Below are 12113 nucleotides of genomic sequence, written 5' to 3' on the forward strand. Positions count from 1 at the left end.
AATGAATGAAAAAATAATGAATTGTAGGAAAGGATGCACTTTTCTAAAAGTTGACAAGTATGGGATTTTTATTTAATCTGCACAAGAACATTTCCATTAAACTTGTCCCAAAGCAGACACCTAAGGATCTTATAAGTCTTTTATATAAGATGATTTTACAGAAAGAGGAATGACTCACAAAGAACCAGAATTAGATAAAAGGTGGTAATCAAAAGAGAGAGTAAAGGAAGCATTGTTTCAGTTGATTCTGGCTGTAAAGTGTGTAGTGACCCAACTTCCTGGTAATTGTGCAAAGGTGTGAGATCTGATTTTTCATGGTTTTTCAAACTAGATAAGTCCCAAAGGAAAAATAAGATTAATAGAAAAGGTATGCTAAAATGAGTTAAGAATCTTTATTCTTTGGTGATCATAATCTGAAATTTACCTATCCCCAGAGCAACCATCACAGGAACATCACAGAAGCCAAGTACTTAGAAGGTTCTGGAGGAGAGAAAACGTCTTTTCCCTCTATCCATCTTACGTTTATTGGCCCCTGTAAATTAAATTTACAAAAGGCAGATTAAAAAGAGAAAAACAGCGCCTAGGCACACGCTGCTGCTCTGATGTGTCTGCTCTCCCAGATGGGTGGCAGGACCTGGGAGTTGCAGTGACTGAGGCTGAGATAAATCCAAAGGCCTACTCCCTCACAGACACCCACCTCACCAAGAAAACTACTGGACCTTGTTCAGCAGTCATGTAACTACAAGCAGCTTTGGAAAGGAGCTAATGAAGCCACCAGAACCCTCAGCAGAGGCAACTCTGAGTTCATCATAATGGCTGCAGATGCTGAGCTGCTGGAGATGATCCTGCACCTTCCACTGCTATGTGAGGATAAGAACGTGCCCTACATGTTTGTGCGCTCCAAGCGGGCCCTGGGGTGGGCCTGTGGGCTCTCCAGGACTATCATCACCTCTTCTGTTACCATCAAAGAAGGCTCACAGCTGAAGCAGCAAATCCAGTCCGTTCAGCTGTCCATTGAAAGACTCAGTCTAAAACGGTGGCCTCTGCTCCTTCCACACTGAGTTCTTCCCTTGGGGACATGTGTCATAGTGTCTGTGTTAGCATGTAGTATCTCCAGCTACCTTCTCTTGTTGCATTATAGTACTAAATATGGTTTTTGCTTTTTTGTATTATTTTTGTTTTATAGGTTGTTATGCATGTATTAACCCCAGCCCAATCTCCCATTCTACTCTGTGCCATCTTATCCTTCCTTTGAAAAATGAACTAATGCCGAGCACAGGCAGAAACATAGTGGTGACACCATTCAAAGGCAGGGAAGAGCCAGGATAGAGATCTGGTTCCAGTTTTCAGGCACTAACTTCCTTTTGTGTGTAGGACAGGATGGATGTAAACACCATTCACTTCTATCCTCTGTGCCTGGTGTACAAAATCATTCCATACACGTTTGCTCTCTATAGGGATTATGTATCATTTGGGGACAAAGCATGTATCCTGTGAGATTGTTAGGTGTATGTCCAAGTGTCATTTGCTAATCTGCCCCATTTGCTTTGGTAATGTGTTTCCCCCACTTCTCCTTCCAACTCCTAAACATGCCCCTGAGGGTGCCAGGGCAGCAGCCTACCAAAGATGTGCTGCAGAATTCCAGAGGCTGCACCTGGGCCAGTTAGACATGGGGAAGTTGACCTAGGTCTTGAAGGAGTCCAAAGTGGCAAGAGTAAAGAGAGTCAGCTGATGCTGGAATGCAGTCTGGGCAAGTCATGGAGACCTGACTGGAAGCTACAGCAGAGATGTTTGGATTCAAGAAGCATCCTCTCTGGTGAATGGAGATGTCTACAGTGGATAGTTGGTACCAGTTCTGAGAGCCTTTACCCCTCCCTGCCACAATATGGGTCAGATATATGTATTCTTTATCATATCAGAAGGACAGTGCTAGTGTGCCATTCTTGTGAGCATCCTAATAAAGAAATAACATTCATATTCCAGTTTAAAAAAGAAAGAGAAAAACAAATGTATTAACATGTACAGCACTCATACACATGAAGTACTTAGTGATGAACTTGGGGTTATATAGCATCTTAACAAAAGAATAATTAATTTGTAGAGGAGTGACAAGACAAAGGAAAAGGACTGTTTCAAGAGTGGCAAATTGTGGGGAGGTCAATATATGGGAAACTAATTGAAGATAAGGACCAGTAAGTAAAGTTTGTTATGTAGATCCTCTCATGCCATCTGTGGCTGATAAGTGTCTAGAGTTATCTATGGTAACTAATATACTGTGTGTCCTTTCTGGTAAAGAGGGAAGCGGGGGGCACCTTTACAAATTTTTGTTCTGCTTTTAGGCAAATAGCAGGGAGAGTAGAGAGCTTTTCTTGTATCTGCTGCTTCTTAGTTGCCTTCACCTCAAAATACACTTAGTTGAACCTCAAACAATTGCAGTGTTAGGGGCAGTGGAGCCCCCCCACTCCCACTCCAGTCAAAAATCCATGCATAACATTTGACTCCTCCAGAACGTAACTACTAATAGCCTACTGTTGATGGGAAGCCTTGTCAGTAACATAAACAGTGGATTAGCACACAATTTATATGTTGTATATATTATATACTGTATTATTGCAATAAAGTAAGCTAGAGAAAAAATGTTATTGAGAAAATCATAAGGAAGAGAAAATCCATTTACAGTATAGTACAGTATTGTGATTTCAACACTTCCATACAACACCGTGTGCTTGTCATAAGTACCCTTGTTAATCCCTATCACCTATTTAACCCATCTTCCACCCACCTCCCCTCTGATAACTATCAGTTGTTCTCTAGAGTTAAGGGTCTGTTTCTTGGTTTGCTTCTCTCTCTCTTTCCCGCCCCCACCCCCTGCCTTGGTTTATTTGTTTTGTTTCTTAAATTCCACATACCAGTACTATTTTTTTTTTTTTTGATAAAAATTCGTATGTAAATGAACTCACCCCGTCCAGACCCTTGTTGTTCAAGGGTCAACTGTAATCCTTCTGCCAAAGTGGTATATTTTTGTGTGGCAAATCCTGCTACCCTTCAGGTTGTAGGGCTGCTTTCAAAACAGATTGTGAGAAAAGTATTACTAAAGATGGAAATGTAATATGGTATCTTAATTTTAAACAATTATAGAAAGATAGGCATATATGGTCACCCCTAACACAGGCAAATTATTTTTAAATAATGACAATAAACTAGACAACTGTGAAGTTTCTTGACTCTCTTTCCTTTTGGTAACTGTAAGGCTTAAAATGTTTCTTTTTGTTTTTGTTTTTAGAAATAATACATATTATAGAAATATCTACTCATAGATCAGCTTTATTAATATTTTAGCAGCTTCTACCAGTCTTTTGAAATGCATTTCAAGATTACACTGTATATTTACATTACATATGATTACATATGATCTGTCTTTATTGTTACCTAGTATGTATATATGAGTAAATCTAAAGTATTTATTGTAATGGGAAAATATGTAATATGGAGTAAAAATTAGAAGATACAAAACTCTATAGTATAATTTTATTTTCTTTTAACATATATACTTTGCTCATATATATTATATATGACTTGCTCATATATATTGACGTATATGTATATAAGAAATAATAAGAAAGAGGGAAAAATATAAAGAAAAGACAAAATTCTCCGTATGTGTTTGTATATTTTACTTCCACGAATAAAACTGAGCTATTTGGATGTACTGTGAGGTGAAAATGGCACTTGACTTGGACTTCAGGAATGTGGGTTTGAGCTGGCCACAGTGTGACCTTGGGCAAGGTACTCAACTTCTCAGACTGAGTTTCCAAATCTAAAAGAGGAACAACAATGCCTACTTCCATGAGGCACTACATGACCTGCAGTTGAGAATTAGATGACTTTATAAATATAAAGTGTGTAGTGTAGTACCTGACACACAATGCCTCTATTCTTTTTTTTCCTGAACCCTAGCTCATTCTGTCTGAAGTTCAAAGTTTTCTCCACTAGATGGTGATGGTAGAAAAATAAAATGAATCTACCATACCAACTTTTCTAACCAAATTTAAACTTTCTTTTAAAATCAGCATAGATACAGATAAATTTGAACTGTATTATAAGGTTGCAGGAAATGAGAACATTGTAAAGCAATAAAAGCCAGGCTTAAATTTTCTCTTTTAATAACCCACTGCTTAATTTAATTGTTTTCAACTGGCCTTGTCAGTCTACTTTGAGCAGTGTAACATATTCATACCCAAGGTACATTGGACATTCCGAATCCCGTTAATCCCACTGTGAAACATCCCTGACACTTTTACTCACCATCCTAGAAGTGAGCCTTATGGTTATCTGTTCTTCCTGCTTTGTGATTCCTCTCCCTTAACCCAACCTCATGCTCCTTTCTTTTCTTGACATTCCCCCGTATCTTTTATTAAGTTTATTCTGATAAATTGTATACATTTTCCTGATATTGTAATAAGGCCTTTGGGTTGTTCTATTTTCTGACTGGTCTTATTGGTATAAAAGAAATGCATTGAGTTTTATTAATTCATTTCATATTTGGCCTTTTTTGAATCCCTTTTATTAGTTTTAAGTGATTTTTCTATTGATATAATATAAAAATGATATATCTGAACTTTGTCCTTATTTCCTGATACAGAGCTTCAAAAATGCTTGGAATCTCCTGAATGACAGGGGAGTCTTTATTGTGCCAATGAAGTTGCCTCTGATGGGTTCCTACATAGCTTCAGGAATGTGGCTGGTCACCAGAAAGACCAAACACATAATTAGACCTTCAGACTGACCTGCGAAGGAGGACATTGGAGATTTTCTTTTCTTTTCTTTTTTTTTTTTTAAATTTTTTTTTTCAACGTTTTTTATTTATTTTTGGGACAGAGAGAGACAGAGCATGAACGGGGGAGGGGCAGAGAGAGAGGGAGACACAGAATCGGAAACAGGCTCCAGGCTCCGAGCCATCAGCCCAGAGTCTGACGCGGGGCTCGAACTCACGGACCGCGAGATCGTGACCTGGCTGAAGTTGGACGCTTAACCGACGGCGCCACCCAGGCGCCCCCATTGGAGATTTTCAATCACGTGTCTAGGGATTCAGTCAATAATGCCTACATAATGAAACTCCAGTAAAAACTTTGGACACAAAGGCCCAGTTGAATTCCTTGGTTGGTGAACATACTGATGGGCAGGGAGTGTGATGAGCCCTGTCCCTGTAGGAGAGGGCATGGAAGCTCTGCATCTGGTGCCCTCCAGACGTTGCATTATGTATACCCTTTACCAACAAACTGTAATCATGTAGAGTGCTTTTGCTGAGTTCTGTGATGTGTTGTAGTGATTTACCAAAACTGAGGGGATCATGGGAACCCCCAGATTTGTATTCAGTTGGTCAGGAGTGCAGCTCCTCAGATTGATGGTGGTGTCTGAAGTGAGGGCAGTCTTGTGGAGAACTTTCCCTTAGCCTGTGGTGTCTGATACTAACCTGGTTAATGGTTGTCAGAACTGAATTGAATTACAGAACACCTGGCGTGCCTGGGTGGCTCAGTTTGTTAAGCATCCGATGTCTCAGGTCATGATCTTGCAGTCTGTGGGTTCGAACCGTGCATCAGGGTCTGTGCTGACAGCTCAGAGCCTGGAGCCTGCATCTGATTCTCTCCCTCTCTGTCTGCCCCTCCCCCACTCATGCTCTGTCTCTCTCAAAAGTAAATAAACATTTAAAATAAAATAAAATAAAGTAAAAAGAATTACAGGACACCCAGTTAGTGTCAGAGAATTGATGTCAGAACAATACTCTTGTCTCTTTTCAATACGTTTATCTATTATTTTGTTTTCTTTTTGAATTGCATTAGCCAGTACTAGCTATTATTAAATTAATGGAGAAAGCAGGTCTCTTAATCTTCTAAAGTGAAATTTGAAGTAACATAGGCAAAATTCTAATTTAATACCTGATTAAAAAAAACCGTCCAATAAAATAGAGAAATATACCTCCTTAAAAAGATTTTGTTTTTGCCACAAACTAGCAGCCATTGTTATGTTTAATGGTAAAAACACTAAATATATTCATCATGTTTTCACACATATGTATCTTCCTCACCCTAGGGTTTCCTTCTAGCCTTTTGCTATATCTGGGTTACTATTTACCCTTCAGTTTAGATAAGTCCTGTTAACCTGCCCTGACCCTCCAGATTGCTTTGATGCTCTTTGCCATATGCTTTGGTGCCCTTTGACACCTTGTCTATTATAATGGATACCTCATAGCATTATAATTGCCCATTTACATGTCTCTTTGCATCCTGTTTGTGCTTCCATTATAAGATAGAGTTTTTCACCTTGCACACTCAGGGCCAGGCCCCATGCCTGACATGTAGTAGACACTAGGAATGTACTTGAATGGAATCCATGAATAAAACCAATCAGGCAGGCTTAAAGTACAGACTTAACTCTTTTCTCCTAAGGTTCACATTTGGAGCATTCTGGTTCTTTTGTAAAAAGACTAGGGGTCTGACTAGGGGTGCCTGGGTGGCTCAGTTGGTTAAGTGTTCGACTCTTGATTTTGGCTTAAGTCATGATCTCGTAGTTCATGGGATCAAGCCCTGCATCGAATTCTGTGCTGACAGTGCAGAGCCTGCTTAGGATTCTCTTTCTCTGCCCCTCCTCTGCTTGTGCTCTTTCTCTCGAAATAAACATTAAAAAAAAAATCACCTGGGTAGGTTTTTAGGCATGGAAAGTCTTGGTGAAGACTTTCTGCTGATATGGAGGTATTTAGACAAACTTCCATAAAGAAAAAAGATACTTTTTTTTCTCAGGTTGAAAATAAGATGGTCACCTAGAACAGTGGAGAATTGCCACTGGGAAGTAAGACTAACTTGCTTTTGGGAGGCATGGATTGCTTTTTTTTTTTTTTTTTAATTTTTTAACCTTTATTGATTTTTGAGACAGAGAGAGAGCATGAACGGGGGTGGTTCAGAGAGAGAGGGAGACACAGAATCTGAAACAGGCTCCAGGCTCTGAGTGGTCAGCACAGAGCCCGACGTGGGGCTCGAACTCACGGACTGTGAGATCATGACCTGAGCCGAAGTTGGACACTCAACCGACTGAGCCACCCAGGCACCTCAGGAGACATGGATTGTTAATGGAAGACAGAAGAGAACGTGGAGGATATACCATGACATCTGTTTCTTTCTTGCCAATCAAACTGCATTTGAAACCTTATGTTGAGAAGGGTGAAGACCAGAAGATGAGCAAACTGTGAGAAACTGAATGTTCTGGGCATAAATGGTGCTTCTTTGGCAGCTAGAAGACCCAGCAGCACTGAGTTGGAGAGGAGGCCATATTCCCCAGCTCTGCTCTGGCCCCTGTGGATGGGCAGCTTAAGGAACACCTTAAGGAGAACTGTGGACAGCACTCACAGCACAGACTTTGATGTTTGCACCATGGATACCATGAGCAGTGCCAGCAGTCAGACTTCTTTAAGGAGACTCCTGAGCATTGATTGGCCTTCACTATGCGAGGATAGTAGACCCCTGCAGGCACAACATGATGACTGCAGCAGACAGAACAGATTGTAGCACATTTAAGGAACTCTTTGAGGAATTTTCAGAAATAAGTAAGGGATACATTGGGAGCTGCTTAGTGAGTGACTGGTTGGTAGAGTGAGGCATTGCAAAGGAGAATCTCAGAGACCTTTAAAAAAGGCATTAAAAATTAATGTGAAGGTCACAAATGATCCTGTCAAAATGTGATTAAACAAAAGAGAAAAAATGAACTTTGGCTTCTACCTTACACCACAGGCAAAAATTAATTCAAGGTGGATCACAGGCCTTGATGTAAAAGCTAAAACTTTAATAAGAAAGAATAAAAGAATAGAATAAAGAATAAAACTTCAACAAGAAAACATAGAAAAATACCTTCATGACTTTGGGGCAAAGATTTTTTGGGAGAACACAACACTAGTTATTTAAAAATATATGTATATATAAACTGGACTTCATCAAAATTTTAAAACATCTGCTTGTCAAAAGATACCTTTAGGAAAACAAAAACACAAGCCACAGACTGAGAGAAAATATTTCAATACATAAATATCTGAACTGGACTTATATACAGAATATATGAAGAATTATTACAATTCAATACTAAGACAAAACACCCCAGTTTTTAAATGGGGAAAAGGTATAAAAGAATACTTCGCAAAAATACATACGTGAATAGTCAAAAAAACACATGATACATGCACAGGGACATGCAAAATAAAATGGCAGTGAAATACCACTACATTCCTGATAGAATGACTGAAAATAAAAAAAAGACTGACAATACTAAGCGTTAGAAGACAAGGAACAATTGGTACTCTCATGTATTGCTTATAAGAGTATGAAATGGTACAAACATTTTGGAAAATCATTTGGCAATTTTCTTAAAAAGTGAAACATACCCTTGCCCCATGACCCATTGATGCCATTCCTAAGAAATTTACCCAAGAGAAATGAAAACATGTCTACAACATGTCCACAAAATGACTTGTATGCAAATGGTTATAGCAGATTTATTCATAATAGCCCTAAACTGGAAATACCCCAAATGCCCATCAAGAGATGAATGGAAAAACAAAATTTGGTTTAGTCACACAATGCAATTCTACTCAGTAAAAAATAAACTGCCAATACATACAACAAGATAAATAAGTCTCAGAAACATGCTGAATAAAAGAGAAGCCAGACACAAAAGAGTATATAGTGTATGATTCCAATTATGTGAAATTCTAAACCAGGCAAAATGAATCTTTAGTGATAGAAATTATATCAGTGGCTATCTGGGGCAGAGAGGTGGGGATTACTAATGGTGACAGAATATTAGGGATTTGGGGGGATATCAATAGCAACATGGTATATATTGATTGAGGAGATGATTACACAGGTGTATGTATTTATAAAAACATAAAACTGTCCTGTTTTTGTTTTTTTTGTTTTGAGAGAGAGAGAGCGCGCAGGGAGAGTGGGGAGAGAATTTTAAGCGGGTTCCTGATGCAGGGCTCGATCCCATGACCCTGGGATCATGACCTGACCCAAAATCAAGAATTGGACACAACGGACTGAGCCACCCAGGCGCCCCATAAAACTGTACCCTTAAAATGAGTGCAGTCTATTTATGTAAATTTTATCTCAACAATGTTGATTTTTAATAATATGGTGAAATCCTATTTCATGACCATGAGAATGACTAAAATTCAAATGACTGACAATACCAAACGTTAGTGAGGATGTGAGCAACTGGAACTCTCACACGTTGGTAGTACGTTGCTGGTAGAAACATAAATGGTACAAGCACTTTGAAAAACTTCTTGGTTTCTTATAAAATTAAACATACACTCATCCTGTGACCTAGCACTTGTACTCCTAGGTATTTCCTGAAAAGAGATGAAAACCTGTCCACAAGAAAACTTGTAGAAGAACGTTTATAGAATCTTTATTCTTCACAGCAAAAACTCGAAACCAAACTAAAACAAAAAACACCTAGAAACAATGTAAATCAGTAGGTGAAGGGATAAACAAACTGTGGTCAATTCCCACAGTGCAATACTACCTTGTAATAGAACAGAATGAACTACTGATATATGCAACAACATACAAGACTTTCACAAGCATCATGTTGAGTGAAAAAAGCCAGACACAAAAGAGCATAGACTGTGATTTCATGGTGAGGATGACAGTAGGCACGCTTGGGGTCTGCCCAAGCTGAGGGGTCTACTAGACCTTCCTCCATTAAGCTGGCACCCTCCAAAGCGCAATATCCTGATGCTGACAGTAAATGAGAAGTAAATCCAGCTCCCCATAACTACTCCCTTGAGACCTTGGAGAAGGTTCCCTCGGCACTGAGCAAAAGCACAGAGACAATAATGTTAAAAGTGCCTATCTTTGAGTATTGTGCCAGCAGGCTCAGTTTTGTGAGAAATCTGCAGCCTGGTCATGCATTCCTGGGTTGAGCCTCAAGCCGAAAATTTGTTAAGTCTTGAATTTCTGAGAAGTGCTCCCAGGGCTTGACAAAGGGACAGAGAGACCTTCTCTAGAGAAAGAAACACATTTTGGATAACCCATGAGTCAAAGAAGAAATCAGAATGGAAATAAGAATATATTTTGAGCTCAAGGATACAAAAATATTACATTTCAAAGCCTGAGAAATGTGCCTAAAACAATATTCAGAGATAAATTTGTAGCCTTAAATGCATATATTAAAACAGAAAGAAGGCTGAAAACCCCATGAGGACTTTTGTTAAAAGAAAAATTGCAGGCTAATCCTACTCAAGAACTATAGGTGGAAAAATCTTAAAAATAAAATATTAACAAATCTCATTCAGTAATATATGAAAAGGATAATAACGAATAACCAAGTTGAGTTATTCCAAAAACTGAAGGTTGATTTACACTAGAAGATCAATAATATAAAGAGCCACATTGATGGATTAAAGGAGAAAATCATGCAATCATCTCAAAAGACTCACAAAAATAAAAGCACTTAATAAAACTTAACATCCATTCATTTAAAAACTCTTAGAAAACTAAAAGGGAATTTTCTTAATATGATAATGAGAATCCACAAAAATTCTACAGCGAATATTAATCTTAACTGTGAAATGGTGAAATCTTTCCTTTTGAAATCAGGAACAGAAGCAGGATGTCTGCTATCATCATTTCTACTCAGTGTTACATCTATGTTCATGGTTATGCACACCATCAACGTTATGTGGTTATTGAGTGATATTGACCTTCTCTCTTGTTCCAAAAAATCCTCACACCTTTTATTTCTTCCTCTGACTTTATAAGCCTTCTAGGGAGAAAATATCTGTAATACACATTACTGTCAAGCACAGTTTTTATATTATTAAAAAATATTTAAAAATATTTAAATTTAATTAATAGTAATAATAAAATACATGAAAAATACATGGTAATAAAAAATATAGTAAACTTAATAAAAAGTGAGCAAAGAAATATGCACTTAATAAAAGACAAAAACCAAATTATATACATACATGAAAGTGTTCTCAGGCCTTCAGTAGACAGAAGTGCAATATAAACAAAAAATAATGTATTATTGTACATCCACTAGATCAGTAAGAGTTATTGTTAAAGATGGGGCACCTGGGTGGCTCAGTTGGTTAAGTGTCCGATTTCGGCTCAGGTCATGATCTTACGGTTCCTGAGTTCGAGCCCCGTGTCAGGCTCTGTGCTGACAGTTCAGAGCCTGGAGCCTGCTTTGGATTCTGTGTCTCCCTCTCTCTCTCTGCCCCTCCCTAGCTCACTTTCTGTCTCTGTTTATCTCTCTCTCTCTCTCTCAAAAATAAATATATTTAAAACAATTAAAAAAAGAGTTATTGTTAAAGATACGGAGCAACAAAAACATTCTTATAGTGTTGGTAGGAGTTTATGCTGGTGTATACATTGAAAATATACATATACATCATGTATACATAATAATATTCATACAAGTCCCACACCAAAAATATCCAAAATGTTCATCATTAGTAGGGTACATGTATAAATTTTATAGTATTTATACCCTGATATATTGCACAACAATGAAAAATGACAAAGACTGCTATCCTCAATAATATGACGAATCACAGAAAGCTTTAACTGATGAAAAGATACAAAATAATGCAAAGAGTATGAATACATTTACATACAAATCCCAAACTGGCAAAACAAAACGATGTATTTAGTGTGCATATGTAAGTGGCAAAACTACAAAGAAAATCAAAGAAATAATTATAAAAAACTCAAATTAGTGGTTAATTCAAGAAAGAGGACAAAGGAATGGGATTTGGGGATGCTGGTAATATTCTAGTTTTGGTGGTGGTTTATAATTATTTCTTAGCTGTATGTATAGTTGTATGTACTTTCTAAATGTGTGTATTCCAATGAATGAAAAATATATTTCAAGTTTGCAGCCATAGGCTGAAAAGGCCCTGGCATACAGTAACAGTAAGTGATCTTATACTGTGGTTAAGAAAATTGAGATACTTGGGAGTATTTTTCTTCCTTAGACTTTAAACTTCAAGTTTTTCAATTGATTTATTTTTAAATGAGATTTGGTAATATTAATAACAATGATATTACCAATGG

The 12113-nt window shown here is 37.8% G+C and overlaps 1 pseudogene; it reads left to right on the plus strand.

Moving 5' to 3' along the window:
- Positions 1-544: 544 nt before the first annotated feature.
- On the plus strand, positions 545-1169 carry LOC122220640 (annotated as a pseudogene).
- Positions 1170-12113: the final 10944 nt, after the last annotated feature.

The sequence above is a fragment of the Panthera leo genome, chromosome B2 (assembly GCF_018350215.1).
Source record: "Panthera leo isolate Ple1 chromosome B2, P.leo_Ple1_pat1.1, whole genome shotgun sequence".
Lineage (NCBI taxonomy): Eukaryota > Metazoa > Chordata > Mammalia > Carnivora > Felidae > Panthera > Panthera leo.